Source organism: Mus caroli, unplaced genomic scaffold (assembly GCF_978045245.1).
Source record: "Mus caroli unplaced genomic scaffold, Mus_caroli_1 scaffold_2, whole genome shotgun sequence".
Lineage (NCBI taxonomy): Eukaryota > Metazoa > Chordata > Mammalia > Rodentia > Muridae > Mus > Mus caroli.
In genome coordinates, this window is record NW_028227257.1 from 58,898,563 (window position 1) to 58,904,664 (window position 6,102).

Genomic DNA, 6,102 nt, shown 5'->3' on the forward strand with positions numbered 1-6,102 from the left:
TGAGCCAGCTTGCCAGCCCTCAAGTGTTTTGATGAGGTGTGGATGATACTAAAAGGCAAACAAATGACTTCAGAGGCCACTGGAGCCCCTGCTGCTTCTTGACTTACCAGCTAGTGTCCAGTTCCTGATCTGGCTCTGTGACTGTGCCATCCTAGCTCCTATTCTTCCTGTAACTTTTACTTCCTAGCAAGAGTCCCATTTCACTTTATTTTAGCCACAGTCTGTGTAGATGTCTAGGTGGAATGATTAGGTCTTCAGAGATGTTCATGTAACTACTTAAGTGATGATCCCATTGTCTGCTCTGCTAATATCTCCCCTCTTGTACATCATTAACTTTCTTTTTCAGTGCTAGCAATAGGACCCAAAGCTTCCTGCATGTTAGACCTGTGTTTTACCCTTACATCTCTAGTTCTTTTCTTACTGATCTTTTTTTTTTTTAAAGATTTATTTATTATATGTAAGTACACTGTAGCTGTCTTCAGACACTCCAGAAGAGGGCGCCAGATCTCGTTACGGATGGTTGTGAGCCACCATGTGGTTGCTGGGATTTGAACTCTGGACCTTTGGAAGAGCAGTTGGGTGCTCTTACCCACTGAGCCATCTCACCAGCCCTTTCTTACTGATCTTAATTGACTTTATTTCAGTTCTACAGCCAGCCAACAGTCTGGATCAGAGATGGTTGAGAGTGCTCCCGGGCACTATTAACTGCAAATACATATCATTCACGCCCACTTCTGGACCTAAAGGTTGGAGCGCTCTTCATCTCACTTGTCATTGATCAGGGACTTTTCCATGCCTGTTTGTTCCAGTGTTTATGAGACATCAGAAATTATCTATTTCCCATCAAAGCGGAGCCCCCTTTTTGTTTGTGTATGCTGTTGGTGATGAATCCCATATCTTCATGCATCCCACCACTGTGCTATAGCCCCCAGCAGGAAGCCCCATCCTGAAGGGTGGACCATGAAGCAGATGCTTAGTGGTGGACTATCTGAATGGTGTCCCATTCCATTGTTGAAGGACTCGAGCCTCCTTCGGTTGAGTTTTAGTGATGGGGTCTTTGGTTCTCCCTGAGGCTGGCCTCAGACTTACTGTGTAGCGGAAGCTGGCCCTGAACTCCTGCTGCAGCCTCCTGAGTCATAGGACTGCATGCCAAGCATATTATTTAATTCTTTGGAAATGCTTATTATTAAAAATTCTATCTTTGACCAGTGGCATGTGCCTTTAATCCCAGCACTGAGGAGGCAGAAGCAGGTGGATCTCTGTGTGTTTGAAACCTGCCTGATCTACAAAGCAAGTTCCAGGATGGCCAGGGCTACACAGAGAAACCCCATCTTAACCTTCTGCTCCCCGACCCCAAATAATTCTATTAACCTGAGCTGAGGAGATGGCTCAGTAGTAAAGTGTACTTGCTGCTCTTATAGAGGACCCAGGTTCGGTTCCCAGCACCCACATGGTGGCTCACAATTGCCTATAACTCCAGTTCCAGGGATCCAATGCCTTCTTCTGCTCTTCTCAGGCATGTGGTACACAGAAATATGCTCATAAAGCATACATGCACATAAAAATCATAAATATTTTTAAAATGCTTGATATATATAAATATTTTTGTTTGTTTGTTTGTTTTTGTATTTCAAGACAGGGTTTCTCTGTGTAGCCCTGGCTGTCCTGAAACTCACTCTGTAGACCAGGCTGGCCTCAAACTCAGAAATCCACCTGCCTCTGCCTCCCAAGTGCTAGGATTAAAGGCATGTGCCACCACTGTCTGGCATATATATAAACATTTATATAATATGCATGTTCTATAATATACTCTATATTTGAAGTATGTATTATATGCCATAAAATAACCAGGTCTGAAAGATAACCTCCCATTTTTATTTTTTAATTGAAAAACTTTTTTTTTCCTTTTGAGACAGAGTTTACTCCATAGCCTGGACTAGAACTTACTATGTAGCCCAGGCTGGCTAGTTCTGTGGCTAGTAAGACCTTGTCTTAAAACCAAACAGGATGGAGAGATGGCTTGGTTGATAAAGTGCTTGTTGATCAAGCATGAGGATGAAAGTTCAGGTCCCAGAACCCACACAGAAGCCAGACATGGCAGCATGTCTATGATCCTAATTCTGAGAGGCAGAGACGAGTAAATCCCAGGGGCTCGCTTGACAGCCACTCTAGCCAAAACTGAGTTCCAGTTTCAATTACAGTCCCTGTCTCAAAAAAGGATGAGGTGGAGAGTGATAGAGGAAGGTGTTGGATATTGACGTGTGTAGGGGTGTATGCCTGTGCATATGTACATATGTATGCCTGTACACATATGAGCACTCATGCATGCACCACTCCCACCCACCCCACACATAAAGGAAGCAAGTACCAAAAAGGAAGATAGAACACTGAACTATATACTTTAAAATATCTCATGTTGGGAGCTGGTGCGATGGCTCAGTGGGTAAGAACACCCGACTGCTCTTCCGAAGGCCCGAAGTTCAAATCCCAACAACCACATGGTGGCTCACAACCACCCATAATGAGACCTGATGCCCTCTTCTGGTGCGTCTGAAGACAGCTACAGTGTACTTACATATAATAAATAAATAATAAATAAATAATCTTTAAAAAATATCTCATGTTGGGCTGGAGAGATGGCTCAGTGGTTAAGAGCACCGACTCTTCTTCCAGAGAGGTCCTGAGTTCAATTCCCAGAAACCATGTAGTGGCTCACAAACAACTATAATGGAAGCTGATGCCTTCTTCCGGTATGTCTGAAGAGAGCAATGGTGTATTCATAAAATAAGTACAATCTTTTTTGTTTGTTGGTTTTGTTTTGTTTTGTTTTGTTTTGTTTTGTTTTGTTTTTCAAGACAGGGTTTTTCTGTGTAGCCCTGGCTGTCCTAGAACTCACTCTGTAGACCAGGCTGGCCTCAAACTCAGAAATTTGCCTGCCTCTGCCTCCCAAGTGCTGGGACTCAAAATACAGTGCTTGTCTGACATGTGCATAGCTTGGGCTCTCATCTCAGGGAGAAAAACAAAACCAGAAGTGCTGGAGCTTGCTTGATGTTGCCCCTGCTAGAATCACACTAGGCCAAGGCAAATTTAATCTTTTCTCTCTCCTTTGAAAACTTATACTTATTGATGAGCATGATGGGGAGCAGAGGCCAGTCTAGTCTAAATAGCAAGTTCCAGGATAGCCAGGGCACATAGAGAGAAACTATCTCAAAAACAAAACAATAAAAAAATATACATTTATTTATTTATTTATTTATTTATTTATTTATTTAATATATGCCTATCCTGTGTCAGTGTCACAGCATGCATGTTGAAGTCAGAGGACAACATACAGAAATCAGTTCTCTCTTTTTACCAAATAAGACCTGCAGATCCAACTTGGTCTTCAGACTTGGTGGCAGGTACCGATCTTTACCCTCTGAACCATGTTGCTCCCTTCCCCTTTTGAGGCAAGGTCTAGAACTCCCTACATACAAACAGTAGGCTGGCCTCAAGCTCCCATCTGAGTGCTCTGGTTTAAAGGCATTTGCCACTATAACCTCTCTCTCTTTCCCTCTCCCTCTCTCCCTCTCTCCCTCTCTCCCTCTCTCCCTCTCTCCCTCTCTCCCTCTCTCCCTCTCTCCCTCTCTCCCTCTCTCCCTCTGTACTGGCTATTTTTGTGTCAACTTGACACAGCTGGAGTTATCACAGAGAAAGGAGCTTCAGTTGAGGAAATGCCTCCATGAGATCCAACTGTAAGGCATTTTCTCAATTAGTGATCAAGGGGGAAAGGCCCCTTGTGGGTGGGACCATTCCTGGGCTGGTAGTCTTGGGTTCTATAAGAGAGTAGGCTGAGCAAGCCAGGGAAGGCAAGCCAGTAAAGAACATCCCTCCATGGCTTCTGTATCAGCTCCTGCTCCCTGACCTGTCTGAGTTCCAGTCCTGACTTCCTTTGGTGATGAACAGCAGCATGGAAGTGTAAGCCGAATAAACCCTTTCCTCCCCAACTTGCTTCTTGGTCATGATGTTTGTGCAGGAATAGAAACCCTGACTAAGACACCCTCTCTCCCTCTCTCCCTCTCTCCCTCTCTCCCTCTCTCCCTCTCTCCCTCTCTCCCTCTCTCCCTCTCTCCTCTCATTTCTCTCCTCTCCTCCTCTCTCCTCTCTCTCTCTCCTCTCTCTCTCTCTTAAACAAACAAACAAAACCAGGGGCCTAGCAAGAGATAGCTTAGTTCTTAGGCATAATCTACTTGGTTCTTACCCAGAACCCGAGTTAGGTTCTAATACCCATCCCAGGTAGCCCACAGCCACATGTAATTCCATCTTCAGGGGGTCTAACACCTTCTTCTGGCTTATGTAAGCACTTGAACTCATGTGCACATAACACATACACATAATTTTAAAAATTTAAAACCCAACAAAACAGGTGCTCAAGGAGACGTCAAACTCATTATGTGTGAGAATGATGTTAAATTCTGATACCTCCACCTCCCAAGTGCAAGGATTATAAGCAGGGCCACCATGGCCAGATTTTTTTGGTTTTTTCAAGACAGGGCTTCTCTTTGTAGCCCTGGCTGTCCTGGAATTCACTCTGTAGACCAGGCTGGCCTTAAACTTAGAAATCCACCTGCCTCTGCCTCCCAAGTGCTGGGATTAAAGGTGTGCGCCATCACTGCCTGGCCAGATTTTTTTTAATTAAAAAATGTTTATGTAGTATGGGGTGACATTAACATACTACAGTGTATCTGTGTAGGTCAGAGGACAACTTGCAGGAATGACTTTTTTCTACTGTGTCAGTCCTGGGGACTAAATTCAGGTTATCAGGCTTGATGGCAGTCTTTGCCAACTGAGCCATTTTATCAGCTCTCTAATTGTTTGAGACAGGGCCATATGTAGCTCAGCTTAGCTTCAAACTAGCTATATAGCCAAGGTTGTCTTTGAACTTTTGCTCCTCCTCCTCCATCTCCCAAGTGCTGGGATTACATGTCTATACCAGTATGCCTGGCTTATCTCTGATTTAGATATTTTATAGATATGTGAATTATAGATAGTTATGGTCATCAAACTAAAAGTGATGGAAAGGAACATAGAATTCAGATATATAATATCAAAATACAAACGGATATATAATATTATATATGTGGTTTTTTGAGATAGGGTTTCTCTGTGTAGCCCTGGCTGCCCTGGAACTCACCAGGCTGGACTCAAAATCTTAAGATCCATCTGCCTCTGCCTCCTGTGTGCTGGGATTAAAGGTATGGTAGCACTACCACCTGGCATGCACATATACATACATATATATACATATACATATATATAATATATATATTTGAAAAAATAATATTTATTCCAGCCTTAAAGGCTGGGAGAAGCTGAGGAGGAGGGTGACTTCAACCCCATAGGAAGACCAGCTAACTAACCAGGACCCCTAAGATCTCTCAGACACTGAGCCATTAACCAGGTAGCATACACTGGCTGATATGAGGCCCACAACACATATACAGCAGAGGATTGCCTTGTCTGGCCTCAGTGAGAGAAGATGCATCAAACCTTTGAGAGACTTGAGGCCTCAGGGAGTGGGGAGCTCTTAACCGCTGAGCCATCTCTCCAGCCCAAATATATATATATAGTTAAATGAGCTTATGTTAAGATGTTACATTGCGGGCTGGAGAGATGGCTCAGCGGTTAAGAGCACTGACTGCTCTTCCAGGGATCCTGAGTTCAATTCCCAGCAACCACATGGTGGCTCACAACCATCTGTAATGAGATCGGATGCCCTCTTCTGGTGTGTCTGAATACAGCGACAGTGTACTCATATAAATAAAATAAATAAATATTTAAAAAAAAGATATTACATTGCTTCACACCTGAGCATTTGACAGTTGCTTTATCCTTGAGGTTGGATGCCCAGCAGCTGGAAGAGTCACCCAATGGAGAGCCCAGAACTGGTGGTAACTCAGTCTGTAAGGGTAGGCACTTAAGCACTCACGGTCTGACACTGAAAACCTGGAAAGTTCCTGGAGAACTTCTGGTCTGCAGTCAATGATAGAAGCTTGAAGTTGCTGGTTCTGATATCAATAAAGAAATGGGTGGTGACAGCAATGCAGTAAATCAACTCAGTGA